This window comes from Lissotriton vulgaris, chromosome 2_1 (genome assembly GCF_964263255.1).
Source record: "Lissotriton vulgaris chromosome 2_1, aLisVul1.2, whole genome shotgun sequence".
Lineage (NCBI taxonomy): Eukaryota > Metazoa > Chordata > Amphibia > Caudata > Salamandridae > Lissotriton > Lissotriton vulgaris.
Window position 1 is genome coordinate 745,557,730 of NC_141687.1, and position 12,231 is coordinate 745,569,960.

A 12,231-nucleotide genomic window follows, 5' to 3' on the forward strand; every position below is an offset into this window, starting at 1 on the left:
ATTACCTGTTTTTGGTGTCACTGTATTCATGTGTTGTTCCATATTCTTCTTGTGACCAGATACAAGAAGGAAATTAGATTTTGACACTTTATAAGTGTGCACAGGTCTGCTGTTATTTGTTTGTATGACCTTTGGTCTATCTCTTAGGAGTTTTCAAGGGTTCTCCCTTACTTGTTGCACCGTTTGACTTGGTATGAGAAAAATAAAACGCATACTTCATGTTGGCGCTACTTCCTACCACATCTAAATAAATCCTTGTCTTTCATGTTTTCACAGCTCAATGTAAACCTTGTAAAGGTCCGTAGGTACCCCATCTAGACCCGGTGCCTTTTTTGATGGGGCTTGTATATGTAGCAGCAGAGACATCCTGGCTCCAGTGAAGCACAGTCTACACCCTCTGTTGTGGGTCAACCCCCATAAGAGTAGATCAGTTGGAAATGCTCTAACCATTTCTCAGGGTTGAGATTAGATCCTATTCCCTCTGAAATAGCCAGTTGGGATTTTGTACCGTTAACTATTTGCCAAAATTCCTTGTCCCAGGCTTTAAATGTATGAAATAGGCGTTCCCAGGTTGCCTTTGTATATACATATTTCCTTTATTTTTATGGCAAGTTAGGAAGTTGCCTTAACCTCAACTATGCAATGCTGATTCCTGGGTTTAATAGTGAGGGCTAATTAAAACTGTGATTTGCAGTTCTGCCAAACCACCCTTGTTTTGGGCCCCTATGTTCCATGATTGATCCAGATAAAATTTCTTAAAGCCTGGTTTAGGTGACTAAAAGCGTCCAAAAGGATAACTGGTGGAAGAATAAAAGTTAACTAGATAGAGCGAAATTAGACCCGACAAGAGATCTCAATGGTAGGGGTGTGAATAGCTCTCTCACTTGGCCTCAAGCTGCAACTCCTCTGGGGCAAACCAATTAAACCCAAAGGGGTTGATGTTTTTTCATTTTATTATAAACTGTTTTTATTGGCATTTATTAAGAAATACAACAGTGAGGCGACAGCCTTTAAGTGACAAGGGGAAAACGAAGGGGGAGGAGATAGGAGGAAAAACCACAAACCTATTTACAGTACGTTTTGAATGACATTCCTATATCATCACTTCAGCGCATCACTCTGAAACCAAGATTACAGAGACCTAAGACCATGTCACTCAGCCAGGCATCAGCCTTACCTGCATGCCTTCTGCCCCCAATGTATGTCTACTTGGCAAAGAGCAGAAGCATAGCTGTGGGGCATCTGAGACCAGAGGGAACATCCTTTATGTAGCCCAGGAGTGCAACTAGTGGGATCTGTGGGAGCAGATGGCTCGTTATCTGGTGGAGAATGGAATACATCTCAGACAAATATCCCGCCACCCGTGGGCATTCCAAGGCGAGGTAAAGAATGAGTGTCGTGGAGCGGAGCAGCAGTTCAGCGCGCCCCTTCCACCAGCTCCATGTGCAGCAACTGTGTGATATCACTGATATAACTTGTGAAAGAATTTGAAATGGATAAGGTGTAGCCGGTAATTAGGTGACAGTGCTGCAGTCTTGCTGCTGATGGACCAAGGTGGAAACAAAAATGTTTGTATACACCTGGTGAGATTAACTTTCCATAACAGTAATAAGTACTAAATGTGTGGTATTGAAATTAACCAAAATAGAATAGAATTCACACACACAAATACACGTGGGATACTAATTTGCATGGATTTGCGAAGCATAATTGACTAATTCGACGTATATTGTGTCATAGAGAGTACGCATTTGTTATAATCTAATTGAGAACTGCATGAATGTGCTTTTGTCTGTTTACTTGTGGCATAAATCTTGAAGATTGGTAAGTCAAACCACGCATATATGTTGCTTAAAGCTAGGTAAATACTAACCGGGATATCATTAGAAAGGGGGAGGTAAACAGAAAGGGCTTTATTTCGTAAATTTACACTTATTTGTGTTTGTTTCTGTAATAGTTCCTAAATTGAGGCCTATGTGAGCCAATAAAGATGGATGCTGACTGAAATTCAGAGATGGCTGTAGAAGTGCGCAGGCGCCAGATCGGATATGCGAACTGCTTGTGACTGAGCAGTATTGGTCAAGGACAACGTGACCATTTCATGGGGCCTAAGCCAAGTTGGAAGAAGTCAGCATGTTGGTTCATGGGGAAAGTTCAGCAACTAACAATTTAAAGGACACTTCGAAGGAAGTAAAACTTAGGACAATGGCAACCCAGTTTGCCGTGACATGAGGATGACTCCGCACAAAATTAAAATGTAAAATGATGGGGTGAAGCTCATTCGACTCAAAATTGACCAAATCACAGACATTCTAGGACTTAAGAGTTACGAATTGAGATAGATAAGTTAGTGAAAAAGCGTATAAAAGAGGACATTTGGAACTTTGAAAAAAGCTTGTTTTTGACCTGATCTTTGCACCCTGAGATGCTGTCGGCCTGCACAATTTTTCCTATGGGGCAGGGACTTTGAAATTTTCTGAACTTTAACTTTTGAATGGGTGCGAATTCCTGAGAGAGAAAGAGAGAGAGAGACAGAGAGACAGAGAGGTTTTCGTTTGGAACTATTACATTCTATGCTGATGTCTTCACCTCTATATCTAGGTAATATGCCTCCGACTAATTTTTTCAAAGTTGTCATGCTAATAAATGAATGTTATTGAAATTTAACTTTTCTTTCAGGGTTTATTACATAACTGAATTGTTCTCATTTTAGTAAAAGGTAGAGATCATGCTAGGAGATTAAATCTCTAAATAAAAATTAAATAAATGGAGAATTAATCAGGTCTTTGTTGTCCTTTAGTTAACTTTTACTAGCAGATCCTTTGAATAAATGAATAGTGGGGTGTTTCTAAAATTCTTCTTTCAGAAAACCATGGCATTAGAAATAAAACTGCAGTTGTAAATAGTGTATAATGTTTAGTTCAGGCACTCTGATATACCACCACGACTCCTCTTTTGGATCCTTACTGAATCCTTGGAGCAGAGTAAATGTGTATATGAATGCAGATAGGACTGACGGGCCCAGTTTGTGAGAAAATAGTAAGTAGCTCCGCAGGTTAAGGTGATGGTTTATGAAGAATTTTTGGAGCGGCGCTGCACCACTGCTGCAGTATGTTTACTTCGTATCTGTGATGGGAGGTACGATGTCAAGATCCCATGTCACACAATCTTCTGAAGCCCACACTAGCACCTTAACCAACATTGTTGTGTATAAATGGGTAACTAGTTAATGAGAGGAGGTGTTTGTTAGCAGGCGTTCAAGCGTGTGGAGCATGTGCACCGAGGATGCTGGGTGCATTTTGCAGCATGTAACGCGCAGCTGATGACAGCGCAAGATATCAAGTGCTGTGGTTCTTGAGGGGTCTGCTGTTGCAAAGGGGCGGAGGAATTACCCATCTGGGTAGAGGTCTGCAAATCTGTGGAGGCCACGTCTGCATTCATATGCCCTTGCGCAATCGTCTTGGAGAGCCGGTAGCTGTGGATTTCGCGTGAGAGGAATGAGGTGAGCATAAATGCATGGTAGCTGGGTGCGGTGCCACAGGCCATTCCAGGCCCATTGAACATACTCTGCCATATTGATTTCAGCTCATGTGGGGCTAAAAGGCTGATTCGGGATTGATGGTTGAATACGTTCTGGTAGCTTAAGGGTAAGCCAAAGTGGGTCATGGCTACTAAAAGTATTTTCAATCACCCTCCCTGAAATGGCAAGTTCTATGTTCTTGGAGATGACAGTGTAGGCAATGACTGAGCCATCAAATGTAGCGGGCTGTTTGTGGAGATATCTCAAAATTCCTACTATGTTAAGTACCTCAAATTTGTGTACATTATTAAGCAGCTTCAAGCCCCCATGATCATACTGGGGACATGGTAAGTTATCAACTCTCACAAACGGGTAGTACAGAGTTTGATTTTGGTTCAGTTTAGCATTAAAATCACCCCATATAACCATGTAAAAGTAATTAAAAAAGGCTTAATGATCTTGTCTTTAAAACTGAGGGTATTGTGAACGAAACATCAATTTGCAACTCCACATAAAGACTGCATTATAAAAATTCACAAGGAAGAAGTTAAACTTGTTAGTTAAAACAATCCACATGATCTGTATCCCCCCATGCTTACATATAACAGGGACGATTCTGTAAAACAGTAAGGGGCATATTTACAAGCCCCTATCACCACAGGTAAATCACTTTCTATGACAATCATGTGGCGATAAACTCCACCTTGTAAATAAGGCCCCCTTTCATGCTACACTTGGCGCAAAAGGGGCATTTAATGGGTGTTGCGATGAGCGTTCCACGGCAAAACCCATTGCTTTTGACTCTGCCCCCTATTTACAACGGTGGCGTAAACAGGAGGCAGCACCAAAATTAAGACCAGGGAAAACCTGGTCTTGACATGGCAAAAAGACGAGAAATGCTTAATTTCTCCTCATTTTTGCAGTTCTATGTGTGCTACTTTATATAGCACACATAGAAACAGAAAATCGCCATAAATATTTGTTCATGTGCAGGAAGTTGTCTCTTTTTGCACATAAATAATCATTTAGAAAAAGACGACTTGCTACTTATTTGTGTATTACACAATGCAGCACATTTAGAAGTTACAATTCGCCATTCTGTATTGTTTATGTGCAGGAAGTGACACCTTCCTGCACATAAACAATCATTCCCCCCAATGCAGACACCCTTGCACTCTGGTGCTATGGAGCCTGTGTTGGCACTGGACAGCTAGATTTAGGGTAGGCGGAAACACAGGGGTGGCTCTCATTCTTGTGAATACATTGCATCCCTGCATTTTCAGAATGTTACCAAAGAGGGGTTATACCCAAAAAGTCACTGGGACCTGGGTGCTAAGTGATGCATATATGAGGGTCCCAGAGAAATAGCGTATCAAAGAGGGGTACGCAATTATTGATTTGAAACCTTTATGAATACAAAATTCATCATGTTTAATAGAGCAAAACTGTCAATCAATCACAATATGCCACTGAATCAATTCAAATCTTTGAAGAAAAAAATTAATAAAGCCCCAAGTACAAGGGAGGGGAAGGAAAGATAAAGTGTGAAATGAAAAGGGTAAGGTGATTCAAAGGAAAGAACAAAATTTCATATTCCGAACAAAGCATTCATTATTAATGTAGAGAAGGCTATAACTTATTCAAGCCAAACATTACAGTTGAACTAATACAAAAGTCATTCTAAATATTCACACTTGTGAATATTTAGGTCATGGATAGTGCCGGATGACAAAACAGGTAGAGCCATCGACGTTTCGACCCCTACATGGGAGGTTTACTTGAGCCCTTTAACGGGGGTCTTCATCAGGACAGGGAAAGTAGTGACAGGGCCAGACAATTCTAAAAGGTAAAAACGGACTTAATGAATTCAAATGAAAAAGTGAGTTTAAAATTAGTTATACAATAATAAGAGATTATTATTTACCATGGTATCTTGGGCCAGCCGGCTCCGAGGATCAAGAATCAGGAAGACCAACTTCTGTATGGTCTATTACTAGTGGGCTGGGCCAACTAGAGAGGAGCAAGAATGGTATCATGAATCAATCAATTGCAAGTGTCAGCTTCCCAAGCAATTAGGCTAAGAAAATTAATATGTTCTGAAGGGATCTAACTCACATGTAGTCTTTACTTTGAGCTGGAATCAGTCCATCAATGCAGGAGGACTGTGGGAGTAGGAAATGGTTTGATCTTCAGCGTGGACTTCACTGGAGGAGCAAGGGGAATATGGTTTAAGTATCAATCTACCACAATCACTTCTTTGAGTGTGTCTTTGTGCCCTGATCAAAAGAACTCACATTTGTCAGGCAGTCACTTGGGATTTCAAATATCCAAACTGTTGCTCTTGGCGTTAATGCAGATCGTCATTTGTTTGGCTTCCACTAAAGGAGCAAAAAGGAGTATGGTCTTAGTGTAAAAATAAACACGAAATCAAATCGTGTGTTTTCATTCTTTGATCAAGGACTTACATTTGTCAGCCGATCGCGTTGAATTTCAAATTTGGCAACCCAAACCCTTGGCATTAGATGCGCTTCGTTGTTTGTTCCATTTTCGAAGTTTCTAAAGGGGTTAAATGAGTGAGCCAGTGTTAATTAAGTGCGTGCTCAACAATCTCGTGAAGAGTGAGAAAGCCGCCGCAGTCTATTACTCACAAAAAACGTAGCCGCAGCCGCGGTCTCTCGTCTCTACGGTACTCGCTTGTTCGTATACGCAAAGCGAATACACTTCCGCGTTTGGCTTCTAAGCTTACTCGCGTGGTCACGTGACTGAATGGAAAAGGAAAAAATACTACACGATTTGGGGAGACTGTAGCATATTTTACCGTTAGAAGTGAACACATTTATTGATGAGTTTTTAAATATATCGGGCTTACCAAATTAGTAATTCGATCAGTTTACAGAACATGCACCTCTTCAAAACAAGGGTGTGAATATTCATTCGACACTCCCACGTTAGGAAATTATTTAATTTGGGGCAAAGTTGTAAAGTATTCAAAGTAGTTTGCGGATAGGTCTGGCAATACTTTATGGTGGGTTGGGGATACATAAGGCTCATTAATTAAAGAAGAGGATAATCTAAACAGTTTACTGAACATGCACCTCTCCCACACGAGGGTGTAGACATTCAGTCATTATACATCATACTGTAGATCGAGGCCGACCATTCATTTAAATACTGTCTCATGTAAAAGTTTGTAAAGTGACCAAAAACTCAGTAAATCGAGAACCTGCACCTCTCAGACATGAGTCGCCCCAAATCTTGTAGTATTTTTTCCTTTTCCATTCAGTCACATGACCACGCGAGTAAGCTTAGAAGCCAAACGCGGAAGTGTATTCGCTTCGCGTATACGAAGAAGCGAGTACTGTAGAGACGACAGACCGCAGCTGCGGCTACGTTTTTCGTGAGTAATAGACTGCGGCGGCTTTCTCACTCTTCACGAGATTGTTGAGCACACACTTAATTAACACTGGCTCATTCATTTAACCCCTTTAGAAACTTCGAAAATGGAACAAACAACGAAGCGCATCTAATGCCAAGGGTTTGGGTTGCCAAATTTGAAATTCAACGCGATCGGCTGACAAATGTAAGACCTTGATCAAAGAATGAAAACACATGATTTGATTTCGTGTTTATTTTTACACTAAGACCATACTCCTTTTTACTCCTTTAGTGGAAGCCAAACAAATGACGATCTGCATTAACGCCAAGAGCAACAGTTTGGTTATTTGAAATCCCACGTGACTGCCTGACAAATGTCAGTTCTTTTGATCAGGGAACAAAGACACACTCAAAGAAGTGTTTGTGGTAGATTGATAATTAAACCATATTCCCCTTGCTCCTCCAGTGAAGGCCACGTTGAAGATCAAACCATTTCCTATTCCCACAGTCCCCCTGCATTGATGGACTGATTCCAGCTCAAAGTAAAGACTACATGTGAGTTAGATCCCTTTAGAACATATTCATTTTCTTAGCCTAATTGCTTGGGAAGCTGACACTTGCAATTGATTGATTCATGATACCATTCTTGCTCCTCTCTAGTTGGCCCAGCCCACTAGTAATAGACCATACAGAAGTTGGTCTTCCTGATTCTTGATCCTCGGAGCCGGCTGGCCCGATATACCATGGTGAATAATAATCTCTTATTATTGTAGAACTCATTTTAAACTCACTTTTTCAGTTGAATTCATTAAGTCCTTTTTTACCTTTTAGAATTGTCTGGCCCCGTCACTACTTTCCCTGTCCTGATGAAGACCCCGTTTAAGGGCTCAAGTAAACCTCCCATGTAGGGGTCGAAACGTCGACGGCTCTACCTGTTTTGTCATCCGGCACTATCCATGACCTAAATATTCACAAGTGTGACTGTAGAATGACTTTTGTATTAGTTCAACTGTAATTTTTGGCTTGAATAAGTTATAGCATTCTCTACATTAATAATGAATGCTTTGTTCTGAATATGAAATGTTGTTCTTTCCTTTGAATCACCTTACCCTTTTCATTTCACATTTTATCTTTCCTCCCCCTCCCTTGTACTTGGGGCTTTATTAATTTTTATGTCAAAGAGTTGAATTGATTCAGTGGCATATTGTGATTGATTGACAGTTTTGCTCTATTAAACAGGATGAATTTTGTATTCATAAAGGTTTCAAATCAATAATTGCGTACCCCTCTTTGATACGCTATTTCTCTGCATTTTCAGAATGGCCGAGCGTGGCATTAGCAATGTTTGCTTAATGCCACACTTTGCCATTCCCATGTGAATATGCCCATAACATTGTAATTAGAGTATTTAAACTAACTTGTACTCTTTGGCCTCTGGAAGCAACAGCAGGGACTGAGAAGCTTTCAAAGCCATTCAACACAATTTCCACTACGGGCCAAGTCTCTTGTAGCATTGTATCAAATTTAGTGACAAAGTCCAACCAAGACTGGTCCTGTTGTTTTTAACGGATAACAGCAAGGTTCCAACTAACCAACTTGGTGACTGGCTTTTTAAACAAAATCCAATCTTCAAAGTTGGGACCAGCTGAAATAGAACCAGCCCTTGGTAGCTTAGATGGATTCTGAGGTAAGATAACGTCTTAATCAAGTCACTTATAAGCGTCTGAATCCATCAAAGGGCAAGCAGACACTTGCCTAGTTTGGAAATTCGAGCCCACGGCCTTTGCAGGACCACCAGGGCATAGAGGATCAGCAGAGCCCTCAGCCACTGTAGACCTTGCCACATCAATTTGCCTTGCTAAGGCCAAGACACAGCTATGGCTCTCCAAGCTTTTCATCCTTTCCTCGGAGGCAGGGTGGTTAAACAGGCAACAACAATGGCTTTAGATTTATCTAACAACTTCTCTCACAAAGAGTTCAAGTCACCAGGGAGTGAAGTCTGGGAGGATCCATGTTGATACACACTCTCACTAGAAGCAACAGTCTCATTTAATCGCCATTAAGGGCACTGGGAGCACAAGATGTGGAATGGCTCTGGGGCCTCTTGATCAAAGGTCCATTAGGGGAAAGTACGATGGATATCCAGAGGGTCACTAGGCCCCGAACACTCTTGGTTGGCTAAGGGCTCTGAGGGAGGGGAATGATTATTGAAGCTTCCCCCAAGTCCAGGTATAAATGCTTCTCCATGAGGTTGATTTCCTTGGATATGACCCCCAACTGCAATTGCCAGAAAACAGTCCAGAGTTGTGCAGTAGGTGATATTTACTACTTTCCTCTTCCCCATAATGCTCCTACGTGAAACCCTCTAGCAGTTTCGAATATTGATTGTTGCAGCAAAGTGGAAGATTGTGACTCAGTACAATAGCAGTACAATAGCATGGAAGGGAAAGAATGAGACAAGAATTGGGCAGGGTAAGGTCACCGTCTGTATGGAAAAGTGAAAAGACCACTCACCGCTAAGTAAGTTCAAAACCAAGGCTCTAGAGGGTTGGCCCAGCAGGGCTTAATCTGACCGATGCCAGGTGAAGACAGGCCTGCTCTTGGCATGGTATTCACCAAGGCACAAGCCTGGGTGAGGCCCATGTGTGGCCCACGCCTGGGAGCGGCCTATGTGTGGCTCACACTGTATGAGCGAAGCAGTGCCCTTAAGGCACCTGACTGGCACTGCGGTGCTCTCCCACCTCCTCCTCCCTCTCACGGCACTCTGGGGTTTTCAGTGCTGCCCCTGGTCTCCAGTGAGTAAATGCCCGAACCGAACTGTGGTAGGGAAGCGGGGCTCTTTAGCTGCCCAACTGGTGCTGCAGCACTCTCACGTCTCCCTTCTCCTCCTCTTCAAGGAACGCTGGGGCTTGCAGTCCTGACCCCGTTGTCCAGCGAAGAAATTAGTGCTCCGCACTACAGGAGGGAAGCGGAGCTCTTCGGGTGCCTGTGGCGCTCTCCCGCCTCCTCCATCCCCTCAAGGCACTCTGGGGCTTTGTGGCATCCTGATGCTGTTGCTAGGAGACTTAGAATGTTATGTGCACCAGCTGGGAATGTTATGTTTAGAAAGGATTCAGTTATAGGCTGCTGGATGCACTGATGACAGCTTGCCTGTGGATGGGATCCTTTTTATTGGAATAAACTCATCTTATCTTCACTACCTTGACCTGCACTTCTTTACATTTGGCAACAGAGGATGGGATAAAAGAAAATGATCTCAACACTCATCATATTTTTTTCTTGAACTTTCTGATGCTATCTGGACTCCTAAGGATTTCAAGGTACTGTAATTATACCATCTCCCATTATTGCGTTTTTGAGCACAAGTAGTGACCCAAAGTCGTCTCCTCCCATCATCTTGAAAGAACCTTTTGTATCTGAATAAAAATCTGTTTCTACTGTATGTCAAGACATTAGCAGTAGTTTGAAAATGAAATTTACACAGGTCTTTTCTGAGAAGTTAGGATGTTTGAAAGACTACTGTCATCATATAAGATTGAAAGATGATTCGGTACCTGTTTGTTGCAAAGTATGGAATGTGCCTGTTGCTGTTAGGGACCAAGTAAAAAATGAGCTAGAAAAACTTGTCAAGGATGGAAATATAGAAGCAGTCGAAAGGTACTGAGTGGGTCGCTCCGATTGCCGCAGCGAAGAAATCGGACGGTTCTCTTCGCCTCTGTGTTGCTCTAAGAGAATTAAATAAAAGTGTAGTGGTGGACCGCTATCCTCTGCCCAAAATAGCGGACATGTTGATGTTGTTGAAGGGGGCTAGTGTTTTTAGCACGGTCAATTTAAGATCCGCTTACCACCAGATCAAGCTTGGTGAAATGTCGAAAGATCTAACAGCTTTTGTAACGCCGTATGGCACTTTTCGTTTTGTGAGGCTTCCATTTGGTTTGGTGTCAGCCGCTTCCGTTTTTCAAAGAGCTTTGGAAAATGTTCTGAAGGGTTTAGAAGGCGTCAGAGTGTATCAAGATGACATTCTAATTTTTGGGTCTGATGATGAACAGCATGATAATAGACTGTGAGACGTCTTAAAACGATTAAGTGATTCAGGACTAACAGTTAAAATTGAGAAGTGCAAGTTTAAGAAAGACTCCATTGATTACCTTGGTCACACTATTGCAAAAGGGGGAATTTTACTAAAGGAGTGTTTAATCACTACAATTTCAAGAATGTCTTCTCCAACTAACTAGGAGGAGTTAATTAGTTTTTTGGGTATGGCCGAATACTATAGCAAGTTCATAAAGGGTTTTGCTTCCATGTGTGCGAATATGAGGTCTTTATTGAAGAAAGGATGTGAATTTATTTGGAATGAAAAGTGCGAAGAAGAATTTTGTCTTGTTAAAGTGAAGTTGAATTGTGCCCCAAAATTAAACAGTTTTGATCCAGGCGAAAAGTTGATCTTAATAACTGACGCAAGTCTGAAAGGTTTAGGGGTGGTGCTTGTTCAAAAAGTTGGTGGCCGTGAAGAGGTAATCTTATTTTTGTCAAGGAGTTTAAGAGGCGCAGAGACGCGCTACTCTGTGGTTGAAAGAGAAGCTCTGGCTGCGCATTGGTCGGTAAGGAAACTGAAAAATTTGTTGTGGGGTAGTACTTTTAAAATAAGAACTGATCATAAGCCACTCTGTGAGATTTTGAAAAAGAAAGGAATCGATGCGGTGTCAGGCAGAATCACAAGGTGGTTCGTAGGATTACAAGACTATAATTTTGAGGTGAAGTATCTCCCAGGAATTGAAAATAAGGTTGCTGACGCGTTATCTCCTCTTGTGCTGAATGATGAGTCTTGTATGGAGGATGATTTTGAGGAGGAGGACGCATTGGTTTGCGCCATAGAAGAGAGTGTGGTTGACAGAGATAAATGGATGACGGCATTCGAGGAAGACTCCGTTCTTGTGGAAGTTTTGAGGCTCATAAATGCAGGATGGAAGATTAAACCTAGCAATAATGAAAATCTTGAAAAATTTTGGCACGTTAAGGACCAACTTTCAGAACAAGATGGCTTACTTTTTAGAGGTACAAGATTGATTCCACCACTGTCTGTTAGAGATGAACTCATGTCATTGGCACACACTGGTCACCTAGGAATTTTCAAAAACTAAGGAAAGTTTAAGGAGATCTTATTGGTGGCCAAGCATGGATTTAGAAGTTGAGCGGAAAATTAGAGATTGCATGGATTGTGCATTAAGTGAGAGAGTAGCAAAACCGAAAGTTCAACCAATGGTTATTAGAGATCGTCCGGACGGACCGTTCAAAGAAGTAGGTTTAGACATTTTAGGGCCGGTATTCTCTTCTGG